Source organism: Babylonia areolata, chromosome 6 (assembly GCF_041734735.1).
Source record: "Babylonia areolata isolate BAREFJ2019XMU chromosome 6, ASM4173473v1, whole genome shotgun sequence".
In the NCBI taxonomy this organism is placed as follows: domain Eukaryota; kingdom Metazoa; phylum Mollusca; class Gastropoda; order Neogastropoda; family Buccinidae; genus Babylonia; species Babylonia areolata.
The window spans coordinates 48,090,344-48,113,444 of NC_134881.1; the positions used below are offsets into that span (position 1 = coordinate 48,090,344).

The 23,101-nt window shown below is 44.5% G+C and overlaps 1 protein-coding gene across 1 annotated transcript in view; it reads left to right on the plus strand.

Annotated features, from left to right (window-relative positions):
* Positions 1-23,101, plus strand: part of LOC143283105 (arginine kinase-like) — a 156,835-nt gene that overhangs the window by 92,852 nt on the left and 40,882 nt on the right. The gene's annotated exons all lie outside the window — the stretch shown is intronic.

Sequence of the window (23,101 nt, forward strand, 5' to 3'; positions counted from 1 at the left end):
ATCATTTTCATCTTCAATCATAAAGCTTTCATTTGCAGAAGTCTGTAATTCAAGTAAACATTTGAAATGTCTAAACCAGTCATCAACCGTTAAATCGTTTCGAACTTGTTTTCTTTTAAATGAAATTTTATGTATAGTTTCCCAAAATTTTCTTTCATTATTTACTGCACATATAAGTTTATCAAGTAACAAATCATTTTATTCCTTTTCTTTTAATCAGATTTTTATACTGTCTGCTTGCCACGCAGTAGGCATCACCATCAGTTTTGTCTTTGGTATGATTAAAAGTCCTCAGTAGTCTTCCAGCTTTCAACTTGCTTACTCTGCATTCCCTATCATACCAGTCATTATATTTATCATGCATTGTTAGATTAATTTTCTTTTTCATACACTCTGCATGCACCTTAAGGCAATCATTAAACATGTTCAATGCAGCATTACAATCATAATCTATCAAATATGTTGCACGATCTAGTAATATCAGTGTTTCATCAGAACTCATTGCCTGAGTGTAAGTACCATGTAAATTACTATTCCACACAAACTTTTCAGTAATCTGGTTTCCATCCAATGTGTGCATACGTGTAGCATTTACTCTGTCTTCAAATCTTAAATATACTTCGATGGGTTGGTGATCTGATTCTATTCTTTCTGTTACTATCCGTTTGCAAGTGAAAAACAAAACAATGAGAAACAAATCCATAGACATAAAAAAAATAATCATTGACACTGTTACCTGTTTCTGATATGTAAGTGTACTGAACTTCGGTATCTCCATTGCATATACCATTCATAATACATAAATTAAGTGCAGTACACATATTTAACAAATATTTCCCATAACTGTTAACTACATTGTCTGATGACTTTCTGCGGCTGTCAACAAACATGGGATTGTTCCTAAATTGATCACTGTGTACATCATTGCCATAAAAAAATATCATGAGAAAGGTTGGAAATTCTACTGTTCAAGTCGCCAGACAAAATTACATGCGCATTATGAAATTCAAGCATACAATCAAAAACACATTCTTCAAGTGCACATATACCGTTATCAATATCAAAATAAGTATAGTAAGGAGAACCCTCAGGCGGCACATATGAACACACATATATTACATCTTCAAGCAAACCAAATAATTTGCCATCAATCAAAAACACAAGAACATTTGGGGAATTCGTCTTAATTTCTTGAACGTAAGATATAAACTTGTTTCTTTTAAGACATATACCACCTGAGCGTCTTCCCTGTTTGGTAAATCGAGCACATGGTTTACAAAAAACAGAAAAAACATGCAAATGCAATATTTTGAAAGTCTTCCACAAAAGTTTCTACCAGGCAAATGAAATCAAACGTTAACAAAAAAGACAGAAACTCTTTATCATTAACTTTGGATATAAGTCCATTTATATTCCAGTGCAGAAACGAAACACAAAGCCCATGCTCTCCTGAACAACCACAGTCACTAACATGTAACTCTCTTTCATTCACGCAAACTCTTCCTTTTTTTTTTTAGTCAACTGTGCACTTCCACCCCTCGTTCATCCATTAGGCCGCAATGTTCACTGTACCTTCTCTCATTGTTTTCACTTCCCTTTTGAGATGACCCCTCAGTACAACTTCTCTCTCTGTTAACATTACCCTTTTGAGATGACCCCTCAGTACAACTTCTCCCCTCAGCAACACTTACAACAATCTCATCTGTCAGTTGGTCAAGCATTTGCACTTGTAACACATGTTTGAATCCTATCTCTGCATGAATATTACTTCTAACTACATTGGAAGCAACATTACAAGCAACATCAGACACCCCAGTAATAACGTTTACAGGTTCGGAATGAGAGAGAGAGAGAGAGAGAGAGAGAGAGAGAGAGAGAGAGAGAGAGAGAGAGAGGAAGACTGGGAACACTCCTCAACACACATGTTTCAGTGTCAAGAAGGTGTCAGAGCCACACGACATCCACTGTCAAACACACACACACACACACACACACACACACCCGCTCATACTCCCCCCCACACACGAACACGCATACTCACACACACTCTCACACACAGTTACACAACAATCACTCTCACTCACTCTCTCTCTCTCTTTCTCTCTCTCACACACACACACACACACACACACACACACACACACACACACACACACACACACACACACAGATGTATGTATCCACACTGAGCAGACAGCACCAGACCAAATGCCATGAGCGGAAAATGGCAAAGGCATCACGTCCTTCAATTACACAGCCAAGCCAAGCCCGGTCCCGGCCCAGGGAAACAAGGAGAGGGGCTCAGATAGACACTGTGGGAACACTATCATTCGGAGGGACACTAGGAGGTCATGTGCTGATTCTGCAGCAAGGCTGTCCTCAGTTTATGGTCTGACTATTCAACAAAGATAATGATTGGGCTTGTATCAGGATCACGCACTGGAAGAGATTGCTGCACTGCACGTGCAGTTTAAATTACAATACGATGGTTCATCTCAGATGTTCTCTAAGTTCATAGTGCGCATACAATGGTGGATTCTGGCTGGGAAATCTGAATACTATCGAATACGGCGTTTCATTTCTTTTTGTGTGTGTGGTTTTTTTTTTGTTTTTTTGTTTTTTTTAATCGTTGTTAATGTTGTTTATCTTTTCTTTCACCTGTATCCATCTTTTTTTTTCTTCTTTTTTTTTTGTTATTCAACTCTCTCTTGTTCACACTCCAATATAATTATGTGTTTGATGTCATCACATTTTCGCATTCATTTATTATCAGAGCATCTACACAAGACAGAGGACACAACACATACACATACGCACGTATGCATGGACGGATACACACACGCGCACATACGCACATATGCACGCACGCACGGACGCATGTACACACACCTTCACACATACACGGACGAAAGCATGGATACACACAAACACATTCATAGGCACAGTCACACAAACACATACATACACACACAAACGCGCGCACCTATGCTCGAACACACACGCACACTCACACATGTACATGCATACGCATGTACGCACATACGCATGCAACCACGCGCACACACTCGCACGCACGCACGCGTGCGCGCACACACACGCACGCACACGCACGCACACACACACACGCACGCACGCACACACACATGAACACACACACACGCACATGCACACACACACACACACACATGTACATGCATACACATGTACACACATACGCATGCAACCACGCGCACACACTCGCACGCACACGCGCACGCACGCACGCGTGCGCGCACGCACACGCACGCACACGCACGCGCACACACACACACACACACACACACACGTACGCACGCACGCACGCACGCACACACACACACACATGAACACACACATACACGCACATGCACACACACACGCACGCACGCACACACGGATACACACACACACACACACACACACACAGATAAATGTTGGATGGTTCGGGGCATGGAAGGATGGGGTGAGGGATGGGGTGAGGGGCATGGAAGGATGGGGTGAGGGATGGGGTGAGGGATGGGGTGAGGGGCATGGAAGGATGGGGTGAGGGATGGGGTGAGGGGCATGGAAGGATGGGGTGAGGGATGGGGTGAGGGGCATGGAAGGATGGGGTGAGGGATGGGGTGAGGGGCATGGAAGGATGGGGTGAGGGATGGGGTGAGGGGCATGGAAGGATGGGGTGAGGGATGGGGTGAGGGGCATGGAAGGATGGGGTGAGGGATGGGGTGAGGGATGGGGTGAGGGATGGGGTGAGGGGCATGGAAGGATGGGGTGAGGGATGGGGTGAGGGATGGGGTGAGGGGCATGGAAGGATGGGATGAGGGATGGGGTGAGGGGCATGGAAGAATTGGGTGAGGGGCTTTAGCCTCAGATATATGACAGTGGAGCCGGGGGCGGAGTGCGGGGGATAGGGAGGTGGACAAGGGTGGTGGGGGAAAGGAGGGGGAAGATGACCGATCAATACCGCCGGCCAATAATCCCAACTAGGTCTGCTTGGATTTGTCAGTGTCTCTGCTGCTGCAGCTCCCCCCCCCCCCACGCACACACACCCCCTTCCCCTCCTTTGCATCTCCCCAGAAACTCCTCTCTTGTCTTTCCAATGAAATCGAGAGTTGGCTTCTATTTTGTCTGTCTGTCTGTCTCTGTCTCTTTCCTGTCATGTAATGTCACGTTCGAACCAAGCCCAAGCAATTTGTTGCTGCCAGCAGTGGACATCAGCAGGCCAAGAACTGTGCGCACTTTATTTTGCGCTTTCCCGCCACGTGTGCCAAGTGTTCACACCGCCACCAGCCGTCTCCAGCCAGCTGTTTGGTTTGTCTCGTGTAGACAGATGAGACGAATGGCTGGTCTAAGGGATGGAACTCTTCGGTGATCATTTTTGCGTGAGTCACAACAATATTCGTTTCTTCCGTTTGGAGAGTGCCGTATTGTTTGTAGCAGGTCGACAGGCAACTTAGCAACTAGCTGTGTGTGTGTTGCTGTGTCAGGCTGATGGCACCCGACAAACAGCAACTGGCTGTGTGTGTGTTGCTGTGTCAGGCTGATGGCACCCGACAAACAGCAACTAGCTCTGTGTGTGTTGCTGTGTCACGCTGATGGCACCCGACAAACAGCAACTGGCTGTGTGTGTGTTGCTGTGTCACGCTGATGGCACCCGACAAACAGCAACTGGCTGTGTGTGTGTTGCTGTGTCAGGCTGATGGCACCCGACAAACAGCAACTGGCTGTGTGTGTGTTGCTGTGTCACGCTGATGGCACCCGACAAACAGCAACTGGCTGTGTGTGTGTTGCTGTGTCAGGCTGATGGCACCCGACAAACAGCAACTGGCTGTGTGTGTGTTGCTGTGTCACGCTGATGGCACCCGAAAAACAGCAACTGGCTGTGTGTGTGTTGCTGTGTCAGGCTGATGGCACCCGACAAACAGCAACTGGCTGTGTGTGTGTTGCTGTGTCACGCTGATGGCACCCGACAAACAGCAACTGGCTGTGTGTGTGTTGCTGTGTCAGGCTGATGGCACCCGACAAACAGCAACTGGCTGTGTGTGTGTTGCTGTGTCACGCTGATGGCACCCGACAAACAGCAACTGGCTGGACTTTGTCTCAATGTCGCCTTACTGGGATTTGTTTTTATTGGTATGTGTTCTGTGTTTGTGTGTCTTTTTGTCATGTCTGTTCGTTCCATCAATTTTTGTTTTTGTTTTGTTTTGTTTTTAATTTTGCGCTTACTATCTGTTTGGTCTTGCACGCGCTCGTATTCATGCACGCAGATGCACACACGCACACTCTCGCTTGCACACACACACACACACACACACACACACGCACGCATGCACGCACGCACGCACGCACACACAAGCACACACACGCACATGCCCATGCGTGCATACACCCACACATGCACACACCCTACACTTTCTGTCTGTCTGGTCTTACACTCGCATAAATACACACGCATACACATGCCCACGCATGCATACACCCACATATGTACGCACCCTACACGTGTACGTTTGTATGTGCACGTGAGCACACACACACACACACACACACACACACACACACACACACACTCACTCACTCACTCACTCACTCACTCACTCTCACACACACACACACACACACACACACACACACACGAGGTGTGAGTGCGGACTAGTCGCCTGACAGACAGGCTCTTTCGCTCTCTGAAGTTTTTAGTGACTGTTTTATTCCCTGCGTTTTAAACCGTGTTTATATCTGTCAGACTACATGGTGATGGACATACCTTTAATGGGGTGGTTTTATCCTGTTCCATGTGCGCACAGTGTTCAGTGCAAAACATCAAAAACTGCTCGCGCCTCGCCATGCAAGTACACTCGGCACCATTTGCTTACACTTGGACAGCGCGCACACACACTCTTTTATCTCATGATGTGATACGACGTCCCAAAGACTTGAACGTTGGCTCCAACCTCTCTCGTAAAAAACGATCTTGTCGTGGTGGAGTACGGAAAAGGAAAATAATACGTGTCGTTCAAGGTAAAACCAACATTTCAAATCCCGAACCACACATGATTCATAAGGTGAGAGTAAACCCTTTTAATCTTATTCATATAATCCCCGTGAAGAATGTACAGTCAGCTGATTTACCCTCTCACCCGTCATATCTAAAAGTGATGTGTGTGAACGTTCAGTCATGCCGACAGAAGGCCGCTTTTATTCACGATGTGATTGTTGACCATGCTTTTGACATTGCCATACTGACTGAGACCTGGGAGCAGGGAGACGCCGCAAGGGTACAAACTGAAATCATTTCCAAGCCAAGTTAGGAAGGGAGGCGGTATTGCAACCATTATGAGAAGCCATATTCAGGATATTTGTACATTCAACCCCCTCGATTATACATCATTTGAGGGTGTAGCATTGAGGGGTGAGTGCAACAGTTCCGTGTGCCATATTATATGCATATATAGACCCCCACCTAGTCGGTACAATAAATGTAACACCCAGACTTTTATTACTGAGTTTTCTAATCTCCCAGATAAATACAACCTAGAAGCAGGAGACTTAGTTTTAACTGGCGATTTTAACCTTCATTATGAACAGACCAGCAGTTCAGATATACTACGTTTGCGTACTCTACTTCACGACCAAGAGTTAAAACAGCTAATATGTGAACCAACCCATAAACATGGTCACACTCTCGACTGGCTTGTGTTTCGAGAGAACATTCACACACCCCAGTTTAAGGTCATAGACTTGGCTCTTGCTGATCACATGGCAATTCTTTATGACATCCCTTTTAGGAGACTGAAGCGACCAAAACATTTTGTTACATCACGGAAACCAAAGATGATTAAGCTTGAGGTATTCCAGACTGACATCCAATCCTTCATGGATGGAATTGACTCAAGCTCATCTCCTCTGACAACATACAACACCGGCCTCCGTCAGATACTGGATAAGCATGCCTCTCTCTCCACTCGCCTTGTTACTGACCGTCCCTCTGCTCCCTGGATGACTGATAAACTGAGGGCGGCCAATCGTCGAGAACGACAGGCCGAGCACGTCTGGCGCTCCAACAAACTGACTGTCTCCAGACAGATTTATGTTAAGGAGCGTAAAAAACTGAATGACATGCAGACAGCTGCAAAGCGTCAACATTTCAGCACCTCCGTCAGTCAGTGTTCCACGTCCAAACAGCTCTATGCTGTATCAAACCAGCTCATTGGCAAAAATAGAGAACTGTTGCTGCCAAAAATCATTCCTCCTCAGGATCCCCCTGATGCTTTTAGTATTTATTTTAATGACAAAATTGTAAACATCCGACAAGAACTGGATGCGAGCCCACCAGAGGACCGATTTAATGATTTTAAAGGAAATTTAATGACATGTTTTAGACCTGTCTCTGAAAAAGCTACAAAAGATTTTATTCTTAAATCTCCAAGTAAGAACTGTGATCTTGATCCATTGCCCAATAACCTTTTCAAATTATGTCTTGACGACCTTCTCCCCTTGACAACCAGAATTATTAATCATTCTCTAGAGTCAGGCATTGCTGATGATTGTCTTAAATTGGCCATTGTCACCCCTCTTTTAAAAAAGCACAACTTGGACACAAACCAACTAAAGAACTATAGATCTGTCTCTAATCTTTCTTTCATTTCTAAAATCATTGAAAAAGTTGTGTTACATCAGCTCCAGGAACATCTTGATGAAAACGGCCTGCTTGAAACTTGTCAGTCAGCTTATCGGAAAAGCCATAGCACAGAAACAGCCGTTCATTCGGTCACAGATAGTCTCCTCTCAAACACAGACAAAAGCCTTACATCTGTAGTGGCATTTTTATATCTGTCAGCGGCATTTGATACAATTGACCACCAAATTCTTATCAATCGTCTTAGCACTACCTTTGGCATTAAATCTACTGCTTTAAAATGGTTTTCTTCATATCTTTCAAATCGTCAACTTAAGGTTAAAGTAAAACATAGCACCTCTAAAGTCATTCCTCTTGTTGGTGTCCCTCAGGGATCAGTCTTAGGGTCTATCGTGTTCACTTTGTACACTCAACCTTTGTCTGACATCTTCAAAAGGCACTCATTTGGTTACCATAAATATGCAGATGACACAGAATTACAAAAAGCCGCTCCACCATCTGATTTTAAAACAGTCATTACTGATTTGGAAGCTTGTGTAGCTGATGTAAAAACATGGATGGACAAAAACAAGCTACAGCTCAATGAAGACAAAACCGAACTCGCCGTAGGAAACCAAACTCGCCTTAAGGCAGCAGAAAAGGACACAGTTACGTTTGGCCCTGCTTCAGTAGCATTTCAAACATCAGCCAAATACCTGTGTGTATATCTCGATCAAACCTTGACTATGAACGACCAAATTTCATCCTTGTGTCGCTCATTTAAGTTTCATCTCCGAAGGCTAGCCTCAGTCACACCCTACATAACAGAGAAAAATATGGCTCAGTTGGTTTCCTCTTTTGTCCTGTCCAGACTGGATTACTGCAATTCCACTCTTGCAGGTTTACCATCTTCCTCCATCAACAGATTACAGAAAATTCAGAACAATGCTGCACGACTGGTTCTCGCCAAAAAGAAATCTGATCATGTTACACCTCTGCTGAATCGGTTACACTGGCTTCCAACTGAGTCCCGCATTCACTATAAGTTAGCAACACTCGCCTTCAAACATTTTGACAAGCCTCTTCCATTGTATCTCTCCTCTGTATTGCAAACATATGAACTGCACACAACATTAAGATCCAGTTCTGAAAAGCTGCTTAAAGTTCCAAGGATTAATCTGAAATGCGCTGGAAATAGGTCTTTCAGAGCTCAAGTTCCCCAAGTGTGGAACTCTACCTTCATCTCTTAGAAATTCCTCTGATCTACATTCCTTTAAGTCAGATCTGAAAAATTACCTTTTCCGTAAGCATTTTTGGTCTGGGCGGAATGGTTAAACCAAGGTATGCTTGTTGGCAAGTATCTTTGTGCTAGTATTTTTGTAGTCCTGTTTTAATGCATTGTGTATTTTATGTAGTTTCGGTCTTAAGTGTGATGCCATTTTTTCTATCTGGTTATTTTTAATGGGCATGTGTGTGTGTGTGTGTGTGTGTGTGTGTGTGTGTGTGTGTGTGTGTGTGTGTGCGCGCGCGCGCGCGCGCGCGCGTGCGCGCGTGCGTACGTGCATGCGTGCGTGCGTGCATGTGTTTGTGAGGTTACAGTGCTCTGGTACGCATGTGTAAGTGTGTAGGCATGTTAGTATGTCCGAACAGAAGAAATATTTTAATGCTTATGTAATTTTGTTTTTAGTGCAGTTGATATTTAATGTCAGTGTGTGTGTGTGTGTGTCTGTAAGGGAGGGACATTTATATATATTTGTATTGTTGTATTTGTATTTCTTTTTATCACAGCAGATTTCTCCGTGTGAAATTCGGGCTGCTCTCCCCAGGGAGAGCGCGTCGCTACACTACAGCTCCACCCATTTTTTTTTTGTATTTTTTCCTGCGTGCAGTTTTATTCGTTTTTTCTATCGAAGTGGATTTTTCTACAGAATTTTGCCAGGAACAACCCTTTTGTTGCCGTGGGTTCTTTTACGTGCGCTGAGTGCATGCTGCACACGGGACCTCGGTTTATCGTCTCATTCGAATGACTAGCGCCCAGACCACCACTCAAGGTCTAGTGGAGGGGGAGAAAATATCGGTGGCTGAGCCGTGATTCGAACCAGCGCGCTTAGATTCTCTCGCTTCCTAGGCAGACGCGTTACCTCTAGGCCATCACTCAACATTTTTTATGAACACACTGGGTGTTTTCCATTGTCAGATAGCGGTTGATAATTATGTTTTTTAAGGCATGTTTATAGTCAACTTTGATGTAAGGCACTTTGAGCAGCATTGGTGCTGGATATCGCGCCGTAGAAAAACTATGTATTATTATTATTATTACATGCCCATGCATGCATGCACCCACACATGCACACACCCCACACTTTCTGTCTGTCTGGTCTTGCACTCGGTCGTATTCATGCACGCAGATACACACGCACACCCTCGCACGCACACATACACACACATAAATACACACGCGCACACATGCCCACGCATGCATACACCCACATATGCACGCACCCTACACGTGTACGTTTGTATGTGCACGTGAGCACACACACACACACACACACACACACACACACACACACACACACACACACACTCACTCACTCACTCACACAGACACACACACACACACACACACACACACACACACATATATATATATATATATATATATATACACACACACACACTCACACACACTCACTCAGCCATGCACGGCGCATCGATGTACGCATACAATGCCGCACGCGTTATTCCACTGTGATACTTAGATATTCAAAACCACTCGTTGAAGCCAATCGACATTCAGTGAATGGGAAACGCACACCACAATTTGTCAGAACCTATAACCCAAACCTGTCTTTCTTTATCATATTCGTGGAGAAAGTGTGAAAGGCGAAATGTTCCAGGCAGACGGTTGTTGTCATTATGAATGTGTCATTGTTTTCACTCTCTTGTGCATCTCTCTCTCTCTCTCTCTCTCTCTCTCTCTCTCTCATCCATCCTTACCCTCTGTTTAGTAGCCCTCGCCATCTTCTCTCTGTCTCTCCCCGCCTCCTGCTCCTTTTTGCCCTGTACCCTCAACAGGGAGAAATATATACATACATCTGTATCTGACTGTTTTTGGATCTTTGTCAGAAAGGAGTATCGGGCTGACCCCCCCTCAACATGCGCGCCTGTGTTAAGAGTACGAGCGCGCGCGCGATGTGTGTGTGTGTGTGTATGTGTGTGTGTGTGTGTGTGCATGCGTGTGTGGGTGTGTGCGGCATGTGTGTGTGTGAGTATGTGTTTGTGAGAGAGAGAGAGAGGGGGGGGGGGAGGAGATTGCGCGCGCAAAGCTTGACTTTATTAGTGATAAACCCTCTGGAGTACGTGACCTGCCACCCCCTCATCACCCCTTCCCATTCCCGTTCCTAGCTCTGATATATATCTGTACATCATGGCTCTTACCAACCCACTTCCTTCCGTGATGCAGACCTTCTTTTGCCACTCTCCGGCTCCCCTTCGTGTTGTTCATGTTGGTATTGATTCCCTCCTGCCCTCTGTCGCCCCACCCCCTTCCTCTCTCTCTATCTCTTTCGCTCACTCTCTGTGTGTCTCTTTCTCTGTCTGTCTGTCTGTCTGTCTCTCTCTCTGTCTCTCTCAAGGGAAAGGTGGGTGTATGATGGTACTGCTATGCCAGTTGTTAATGCTTACAAATATTTTGGTATTGTTTTTTCTACACGTTTGAGTTTTGTAGCTGCGTGTAGGGATCTTTCAAGCAAGGCAAAAAATTGCATTGTTACATGTTGTGAAGAAATTATTTGTACTGAACAGCTATTCTTTGGATGTCTTTATTAAGATTTTCGATACCAAGATACAACCCATCGTACAATATGGCTCAGAATTACTGGGCTCAGATAAGAATGCTTCTTTACAATGTGAATCTGTTCACTTATTTGGACTTAAAAGGTTTCTAGGAGTTGAAATGAGATTTAGTATACAATGAGACGAATAGATACCCAATAAATATAAATTCTGCTGTGAGATGTGTTCGATACTGGTTGAAACTATTAAAAATGAACTAAGATAGACTACCACGGCAATCCCATATGTTGTATGGTTTAGATTTTAGAGGAAAAAGGAACTGGGCTTCAAATATACGAACTTGTCTCTGTGAACTGGGCTTTGGATATGTATGGGAATATCAAGGAGTTGGTAATGAGAATGTGTTTTTGAAATCTTTTCATCAACGTTTTATAGACTGTAGATGGCAAAGCTGGGAAAGTTATGTCCAATCAAGTGATCGATTATGTTCCTACAGAGCTTATACTTCTACACATTTAGTTAAAGTTTATCTTTTGCTTAACATTGACAGACACTTACGATTCATATTAACACGATTTAGATTTGGTATTTCTGAAATCAATTTGCACAGGTATAATCATTTCGAGAAGCTGTGCCCTTTCTGCAAAGATTCAACTGAAGATGAAGTGCATTTTGTTCTGAAGTGTCCTGTATTGCATAATATTCGTGTAAAATGTATTTCAAAGAAATATTATGAACGCCCATGTTTGTTTAAATTTGGTTTATTGATGGCATCATCTGACGACGGTGTTGTAAGAAATCTCGCATTGAACTTATATAAAGCTTTTAAGTTAAGAGAAATAACATTGTCTCAATTTCTATAGTTTAATTGTGAAAACAGTTGAATGCTTATTGCCTGTTATGGTAATGTCTACATAATTATCTAGTTATCGCCTCTCATTCATATGGGGCGATGGCCTTAATGAATAAATCATCTGCGTCTGCGTCTCTCTCTCTCTCTCTCTCTCTCTCTCTCTCTCTCTCTCTCTCGCTGTCCCTTCTCTCAATTCTCTCTGTCTCTTTCTCTGTCTCTTTCTCTCTCTCCCTCTCTTTCTCTCTCTCTCTCTCACTCTCTTTCTCTGTCTCTCTCGCTGTCCCTTCTCTCACTCTCTCTGTCTCATTCTCTCTCTCTCTTTCTCTCACTCTCTCTATTTCTCTCACTCTCTCTGTCTCATTCTCTCTCTCTCTTTCTCTCGCTCTCTCTGCCTACACATAAAAAGGGAGACACAAACAGTCCGGACAATTACAGAGGAGAAGCCTTGACAAGTACAATTTGTAAAGTGTATACACACATCTTAAATCGAAGATTTAAAAAATGGACAGAATCAGAAGGAAAAAAACCCATAGAGGAACAGGCGGGTTTTAGAACAGGTTATAGGGTCGCTCTCTACTGGACCAAAGCAGCAGTGGAGTTCGGCAGCCCCCTGGGTGTCTGAGCAGCCCTCTTTAGGATCACTCTGCTCACCTCCACGGAGGAAGGGGCTAGAAAAGGTGCCTCAGACATAGCCTGCTTCACTTCTCCCTGGCCATCTTACCACGGCTGGTGGAGATCCCTCATAGCAGTCGACAAACAAAAACGAAGAAGAAGGTGATGGTGCTCATCCTTGGCGTATGGAACGTGAGAACTCTGCTGGATAACATCAAGGCAGATAGACCAGAGAGAAGAACTGCACTGTTTGCTAAAGAGCTAGCTCGCTACAATGTGGACATAGCAGCACTCAGCGAAACGCGCCCAGCAGACAAAGGCCAGTTTACAGAACGTGGTGGTGGATACACGTTCTTCTGGAGTGGTTGCAGCAGCTCTGAATGATGAGAAGCAGGCGTGGGATTTGCCATCAAATCTCACATGGCCTGTGAACTCACCAAGCTTCCAGGGGGTATCGACGACCGCTTGATGACACTTCAGCTCCCACTTTCAAACAAGAAGAGTGCAACGCTGATTAGTGCCTACGCTCTAACCATGACCAACTCAGATGACATTAGAAACAAGTTCTATGAAGAACTCGACACTCTCATTTCAACAGTCCCACAGTCAGAGAAGCCCATAGTTCTCGGGGACTTCAATGCCAGAGTATGGACGGACTACCTGGGAAGGGATCATTGGAAGACACGGCACTGGCAAGTGTAACGGAAACGCTCCTCAAGACGTGTGCCACACATCACCAACACCTTGTTCCGAATTCGAAGGACGAACATCATCATGTCTGTATGTATGTCGGTATGTCTCTATGTGTGTGTGTGTGTGTGTGTGTGTGTGTGTGTGTGTGTGTGTGTGTGTGTGTGGAATCAGGAGGCAAGATTGCACTGGCTCTTAGTGCTGCAGCCTTGGGGGCTAATTGGCCTTTGGGAACCATCCCAACGCCGACTGTCCTAAAACCTTCTTGGTCGAGAAAGTGGGGATGTAACCTGGGCAAGACACTCTCCACTGAAATCAAATTCCAGCCCAGATAGTCGGGACAGCAGTTGCCTCCCCTGTTGTCTGGTGGTCATAGTTGGACACGACTGACTATCATACATGTATGAATGTATGTATGTATGTTTGTATGTATGCATGTATGAATGGCTGCATTAATGAATGGACGATTAAGTAAATAACACGAGTGAATGAATAAATGAATGGAGCAAAGAAAGAAGTCAAGAGAACGACAGTCTCATCGCACCCGCCCCTTCCGCACCCCGACTCCGTTCCCAAACAGAAATGGAGCGATATAGATTTTTTGTTATTGTAGTCGGATTCTCTTACCTACCGAATATTACCAGCAAGACACAGCTGGAGCGGAGGGAGGGGGCGGGGGGCAGGAGGGGGGGGGGCGGTGATGGAGAGCAGGTTGGCTGCATCAATACAGACCTGGCCACATTCCTGCATCTGCAACTTGCCAGATCAGCATTCCACGATGATTAGTAATTAAAAGGCTTGTGGGTTCATGTGTGTGTGTGTGTGTGTGTGTGTGTGTGTGTGTGTGTGTAAGAGTCAGAATCGGTATCAATTTTGATTGTCAATTAAACCTTGACAATGTTTATAAGCACACATACGCACTCTGTCTGTCTGTCTGTCTGTCTCTCTCTCTCTGTACACCTTCTTTTCTATCATATCTGTCACGTCTCTTGCCTTCCTCCACGTCTTCCTCTTCATATTGACACTGTCCACACTGTGTCTCTGTGTCTGTCTGCCTCTCTCTCTCTCTCTCTCCCTCACACACACACACATACACACGCACGCACGCACGCACGCACGCACGCACACACACACACACACACACACACACACACACACACACACAGAGGGTAAGACATATCGAATTCATGAAGTTCAGTGGCGAGCATCGAGAGAAGAGGCGTCACACCGAGGCATTCAAAACGAGGCAACAGTTTTGAACAACCTCAAACCCGTGCCATGAATACAATGAAGAAACGCTGGCTTTTTATTCGTTGAATACCTAAACATGATAAGCTTCAAGCGTGGGAAAGGGAAACGCGCGCGCGCGCGTGTGTGTGTGTGTGTGTGTGTGTGTATGTGTGTCTGTGTGTCTTTGTCTGTGTCTGTGTGTGTGAAGGGGAAGGAAATGAACAGAGAGATAGAATAATATATCCAGGCAAATATATCACTACTTTCCAGACCAACATTCCTTATGATTTGTACACCTGCTCTTGAAATCTCTCTCTCTCTCTCTCTCTCTCTCTCTCTCTCTCTGGTTTGATATATTTTTGAATGGATGGTCGAGTCAGTTCCCATTCATTTTGTTATTTTATTATCATTACATTTTTGTTTTTCTTTAGTTCCGTTTCGTTGAATTTTTGTCAGGATGTGACTCGACTTAAGTGTTTCCAAGTATTGCATATTTTCTTGGTTTAAACTGACTGAAGGGTTCAGAGAACAAATATAACTTTTTTGTTGTTTTGAAGCTAAAATATTATGAATTTATGTTGTTGCCCCCTTGTCAAAAGACCTTTCTTGGCAATGACAATAAATAATTCCAATGTCCACTCTCTCTCTCTCTCTCTCTCGATATATATATATATATATATATATATATATAGAGAGAGAGAGAGAGAGAGAGAGAGAGAGAGAGAGAGAGAGAGAGAGACCCCACCCCCGTTTGAACAGTTGAAAACATAGAAAGGTGTGTGCATTACAGTCTCCCTCGCAGATCTTTAACCCCATTACTTCCGGGCACCCTCTTCACAGACTGAGTTTACACGAAAGGGGTCGGGGGAGGAGTATGGGGTGTGGTGAAGATGGTGGGTAGGAAAGAGAGGGAGGGGGCCTGACGGGTAAAATACTAAAGAGCTGAAGGGTTTGGGATGAGGCTGTGAGCGGGAGGATCTCGTTTCTGGTTGGGAGAGGGGAGGGTGGTGGCAGTGATTACGGAACGTGGAACGTGTAAAGGTAATGAGATTTTGCGCTGACTCTCCTCCGTAAAAAAGTTGGTGGAAAGAGATGGTCCTGGAGGATGGGAAGGAGAGAAGGGAGGAGAGGATGTTGGATGTCGTGGTGGAGAGGGCGGAGTGTTAACTTGTACCGACGTCTTCCACTGGAAAGTTTCAAGGACAGCTGACTTCATAAGAATGGTGCGGCACTATACTCGTGAATCATGTCATGACTGGGGCTATACCAGATTTATCTGTCTGTAGTGTTGGTTGAAAAATAACCGCATTCTTTTTTCTGGACAGTTTATAAAAGCACATTCTGTGCAGAAAACTGTTTCTTTAAAGAACATGTGTTCAGCTGATAAAAGCGTAACGCTTAAACATTTCGTCCGCTGTACAACATACATACACACACACGCACGCACGCACGCACGCACACGCACACACACACACTCTCTCTCTCTCTCTCTCTCTCTCAATATCAAAGGATCAGCCAGATCCTGCAACATTTTTCAATGCCTAAAATCAAGTGGACAGCTTTTCAAAAATCAGTAGACATCTGTTATCTTTGGTCTGTAACTGAAGTGGGAGATCTGAAACATTTGACAAGAAAAGACAAAAAAGGTAATTGAAACAGTATCGCTGATCTTCACCCCCCCCCCCCCCACCCCCCACACACACACACACACCCCTAGCCCCCTCCACACACACACACACACACACACACACACACACACAAACTCCACCAAAAATATTGCGTGCGTTAGGAATCAAAATCTTTTCAAAGTAACCACGTCTCATTTAAGTGTCCCCCCCCCCCCCTTTCCTGAGCTGAATTTAGGATGCTTAGATAAGACTTTACCCGCTCTCCCTGCTTACATGTCTAACCCGGAGCACAACCCGTCTTCAGCCCTCCCGCAGCCCTCCCAGCCAAGTGACCTGGAAGAAGCAGGAACCGTCCTTTGAACCAGCCCCCTAACACTCCCATGGCACGTGCGTCGCGTGATGAAGCGCACGAGCACTGGAGTTGGTGTTTATAACTCGCTGTGATGCAGTGTCCAACTCAATTAACTGACTGATGCAACCACGCTACTGGCTGCAGTGCTGAGGGAGTGTGGATGGCTGGGACAGAGAGGTGGGGGCGGGTGAGGGGATGGGTTGGTGGCGGGAGGGAGGGGGTGAGATGAAGGAGAAATGAGTCAGAAGAGAACAGAGACCCCCACACAACCTCCAAAGTTTTTTGCTAGGGTGTTCATTTACCGTTATATGCGAATAAAGGATTACTTAGTTAATGAAGAACTGTGTGTGTGTGTGTGTGTGTGTGTGTGTGTGTGTGTGTGTGTGTGTGTGTGTGTGTTTGCAATCGCAGGCATGTAACACTTATACGTTGAGGATGTTAACAAAAGGTTGTGGAATTCACTTGAATCTATGATCTGCAAAATAACGAAAAAGCCTGTCAGGTTTGGAACAGACTTTTATGTGTGTGTGTTTTGTTTTGTTTTTTTTGTTTGTTTGTTTTTTGTTGTTGTTTTTTTGTTTTTGTTTTTTGTTGGTGTGTGTGTGTGTGTGTGTGTGTGTGTGTGTGTGTGTGTGTGTGTGTGTGTGTTTGTGCATGTTAGCTCGAAAAAAGAGAGTAAATCGTTCTTGCAAAACAAATGCATGTTTATAAAAGAAAACAGCATAAACATATGTAATAACCCTGTACCTTGTTTTTAAGTCAGTGCCAAGCTCTCTGGTTCGATAGCCTATTGCTATATTCTATTGCGGTGATTTTTAGGATACCCGTCATCAAAGTAAATTTATTTGTATTGTATTGTGCGACTCTTTTGTCACAACATATCTATTTGTTTGAGAATGAATACAAACAGATGGTAAGATAACTTTTTAAATAAACACATCAAGAGATATATCTTAGGTTGAAAAAAAAACCCGCCGTGTTCACTAACAAAGTGTACACCGATGAGAAATAAGAAGCAGACTACCAGCATGATTAAAATCGCCCAGTAAACAAAGAAAGACAGAACAAAGCGTAATGTCGGTTTTTGATAGACAATGCCGTTTTCATCTTCCGAAGAAGAAAAATTCCAGAAGATATACGTAATAATATAAGAGAAACATAATTATGTTCCAGTCAGTATTTTGTCTGTCAGCTGTTAGTCTTGGCAGTTAGTGGAGCGGTTTTCTCGCCGCGTCCTGTTGATGTGTAGGTATTTTCACTGGTCTCCTGGGCCACATGCCATCGTGGTTGTTTTTGTTTGTTTGTTTTTGTTGGTCAGTCATTTGTTTTCATCATCTTTCTTAATATGTCCCTAATCACCAGAGCATCAGTGTGCTATGCATTAGCTTTGTGTCGGCTGTGGTGTGCTGCCGCTGTTGGAACATCCCCTTCTGCTTTCAGAGAAGCTGACAGGTCATGTGAGGGCTGACATCACATGATGAAGTAGCGTCATGTGGTTTGACGGGAAGGTCCTTGACTTTTTAACATCCCCTGAAAGATCATGACAGTTTCTCCGGAATTGGAGAGTGTGTATCACACGTACGCTTACGCGCGTAAGTGCACACACAGTCACTCACTCACTTACGCACGACTGAATACACACATACACACACACAAACACACACACACACACACATACACACACACAAACACACACACACATACACACACACACACACACACACACACACACACACACACACACACACACACACACTGCCACCACCACCACCACCACCACCACCCCTGTGACACTATCACATAACATAATTATACAGACTGTATATAATTATATATATGTATGTACACACACACACACACACACACACACACACACACACACACACACACACACTGCCACCACCACCACCACCACCCCTGTGACACTATCACATAACATAATTATACAGACTGTATATAATTATATATATGTATGTACACACACACACACACACACACACACACACACACACACAATCACGCATACATACATTTTCACATATACATATACATAATACACATTCAAACCTCACTAACACACACGCGTATGTGCACACACTTAGACACACATACACATACATATACACATACACACACATACACAACTGAAACCTAATCATACAAAGCAAAACAGAAATTCCACGTGTGGACAGAGACGGAAAAGGAAGGAAGGACGGCAAAATCCCAATAACATTTTGTTCATGTTTGTTTAACACGTGCATCCGCCCTGTAATCATCCCACAGATACATTTCATCGCCGGCAGGCACCGCCCCCACCACTTTTCCTTATATCCCCAGCGCCCACCCCGTCCTACCTACCTCCCCTCCCCCTCCCTCCATCACCTTCATGCCCTCCCTCGTTTAAGCTTTTCTTTTTCTCTGGAGGAGAACCTAAAAAATACAGGGGGGTATTTTGATTCATGGCCGATGTTTGTCCATGGAGGAAACAGAAAAGCACTGAGAAGAAAAACATGATCTTTCAGGCTTCGGTCAACAACAGACTTCCTTTATGTACCTTTTTCACAAGCACAGGCTTCTGAATGGATGGTGATGATGGTGATGATGGTGATGGTGATGATGGTGGTGATGCTGATGGTGATGGTGATGATGGTGATGATGACGAAATGGTGATGGTGATGATGGTGGTGATGATGGTGATGATGATGGTGATGGTGGTGGTGATGATGGTGATGGTGATGATGGCAGTGATGATGGTGATGACGAAATGGTGATGGTGATGATGGTGGTGATGATGATGATGGTGATGGTAGTGATGATGGTGATGGTGATGATGGTAGTGATGGTGGTGATGACGAAATGGTGATGGTGATGATGGTAGTGATGGTGGTGATGACGAAATGGTGATGGTGATGATGATGATGATGATGATGGTGACGATGTTGGTGATGATGGTGATGGCGATGGTGATGATGGTCGGATGTCATCAGTCATCATGCGATGTCGCATGAGAGCTTTGCTGATGACACACAACTTTATCAGTCGGCTTCCATAGCTGAATTTGATGCACTGGTGACTCAAACACGGGAGTGCATTGCTGGCCTAAAGGACTGGATGACTCTCAACAAGCTGCAACTAAATGATGATAAGACTGAATGTATGATAACCTGTCCAAAGAAGTTTCGTCAACATCCTTCCTTTCCTGACTCTGTTCTGATCAATAGCACACCTGTTTCACTTTCTCCTTCTGTTCGCAGTCTTGGTGTAATCCTAGACCAGTCTCTTTCCTTCCAACAGCACATTTCGAATATCTGTAAAGTTGCCTATTTGGAACTGCCTAGAATCAGCTCTATCCGCCACTACCTCATAACCGATGCAACCAAGACACTTGTATGCTCTCTGGTTCTCTCAAGATAGGATTACTGCAACTCTCTTTTGGCCGGCCTTCCCAAATATCTGTTAGACAGACTCCAACGAGTTCAGAATAACGCTGCCAGACTCATTTGTAGAGCTTCTAAATTTGACCATGTTTCTCCTCTCCTTCAGTCTCTCCACTGGTTGCCTGTTTCTGATCGAATAGACTATAAGCTATCCACTCTGACCTCTTCTGCAGTCAATGGATCTGGCCCCAAGTATCTTTCTGAACTCCTTCATATCTATACCCCGTCTCGCCAGCTCCGTTCTTCCTCTGATACTCGACTTCTCAGGATACCTCACGTCTGAAGTAAGACCTATTGACACAGATCGTTTTCTTTTCCATCGCCAAAGACGTGGAACAAGCTCCCCGATAACCTCCGTCATTCTGATTCCCTCGCATCTTTTAAATCTCGTCTCAAAACTCACCTTTTCCCTCAGCAATAAGTTCAATTGTGGCAGGTCCACTTTCTTTGCATTAGCTGTGCTTGACTATGTGTGTATACATATGTATTTGTACATAACTACATGCATGTATATGAATGTGTATTGTGTGTGCGTGTGTTTATGTAAGTTTGTGCCTGCCTTATGTGTGCGTATGTGTTAGGGTAGCTGTTAGATACACATGTATGTTAAAATGTATGTATGCAGTGTGTGTGTGTGTGTGTGTGTGTGTGTGTGTGTGTGTGTGTGTGTGTGTGTGTGTGTGTGTGTGTGTGTGTGTGTGTAACATTGATGTAATGTTTTATGTTAACAAAAGCGTTTTTGTAAAGAACCTAGAGGAGATTTTTGGATAGTGTGCTATATAAGTATCCATTATTATTATTATTATTATTATGGTGGTGATGACGATGATGGTGATGGTGATGATGGTGGTGGTGATGATGATGATGGTGGTGATGATGATGGTGTTGATGATGATGGTGATGGTGGTGGTGGTTGTAATGCTGGTGGTGATGATGGTGATGGTGATGATGATGGTGGTGGTGATGATGATGATAATGATGATGATGATGATGGTGGTGGTGATGGTGATGAAGATGGTGATGGTGGTGATGATGATGATGGTGATGAAGATGATGATGATGGTGATGAAGATGGCGATGATGATGAAGATGGTGATGGTGATGATGATGATGGTGATGGTGATGGTGACATTTGACAGAATCTGATTCGAAATCGATCTTTCCTATTTCTTTGTTATCGAAAGTAACGTATTGATGCACAGACTACTTTAAAATATAAAGAATTAAAACTGAGTCAATCAATCAATGGATTATTCAGTCAGTACCATAGTTATCTTTTTAACATAACGTTCACGTTTGCACAGCTGATACAGTGCAAACATTGCCTGCCTTTTGTTCTATTTGTATATCAAACGCCTGACACAGCAGAACACGCTTCTGGAAGAAGGATCCTGACTCTTTACGAAACTGATACGTACAGGGTAGTATCCCCACTCTTTTTGTTAGCATCAAGCAACGTTTTTGATGTGTTTGCACGCGCGCATTCATTATGAACACACACACACACACACACACACACACACACACACACACACACACACACATATGCGTGCACAAAACGCACACCTACGCGCACTCACATATACACATGCACCCCAGGACGCAGGCACGCACGCTTGATGATGACATGGATACATATATAGCGTATATCCTCGGTCAGACACCAAACCCCAAGGCTTTTACAAACAAGGCCGAATCAATCGCACAACAGACTGCCCACCTGGGTAGAGCCGACTGACAACTACGTTCGGGCGCTCATCATTCTTTCCCTGTGTCATTCAATCATGTTTCAGTCACACACACACACACACACACACACACACACACACACACACACACACACACACACACGCAGGCACGCACGCACGCACGCACACACACACACACATTAATGTTTAACGTATATGACCGCTTTTGTTGATTTATCTCGCTATGTAGGCACCCATACTCTGTTTTCGGGGGTGTTTTCGGGGATGTGCATGCTGGGTATGTTCTTGTTTCTTTAACCCACGGAACACTGATATGCATTAGAGGATCTTCAACGTGCGTATTTGATCGTCTGCATTGCGTGTACACACGAAGGGGGTTCAGGTACAAGCAAGTCTGCACATATCAACCCGGGAGATGGGAAAAATGTCCACCCTTTACTAACCAGGGTTGCACGAGGCGATCTTTGCAGCGCTAAGGAGGAGGAATTTTGTTTAATGTCCCGTCACACGTGATTGAAGACATTTTGTTAAAGTATTTATGTTTACATTTGAGTATTATCGGTTAGAAGGGGCGGGAGATGTGAATGAATGGAGGGTTGGGGGAAACTGGGCAAATGAGGGTGAAATGTGGGTGAAATTTGAAGGAAAAAAATCTAAATACAATTACAGGAAATTACTACGCGCTGCAAAGTTCGCTCATGCAGCTCACTCCAGGTGCCACGGGGATCGAACTCAGGAAACTCGGACGATAATCCAGCGCTCTGACTATTTGACCACCGCACCAGCTTGGGATTTGGAGCACAGAGAGAGAGAGAGAGAGAGAGAGAGAGAGAGACTGAACAAACGTGTGGTGTTCCAGAGATAGACATAATAGAAATCTCATTCAGTAATGAATGAAAGAATGACTGGTTGTATTCAGGAAGGCCATGGTTCAGTCTGGAAGACAGGCAGAAAGACTGACAGACACAGACAGACAGATAGAAGCACTGATTGTTACAGGGCGCTCCCTCCGGCGCCCTCCACCCACTTGTTATGAACTGTTTTCATTGAGCATCTGACGGAATGCCTCTAACCCTACCCTCGTTCCCCCCACACCCCTCCCGTCTGATCAGGAAGATGAAGAGATGAAGTGAAGGGGGGAGGACAATGAGCCAGTCTA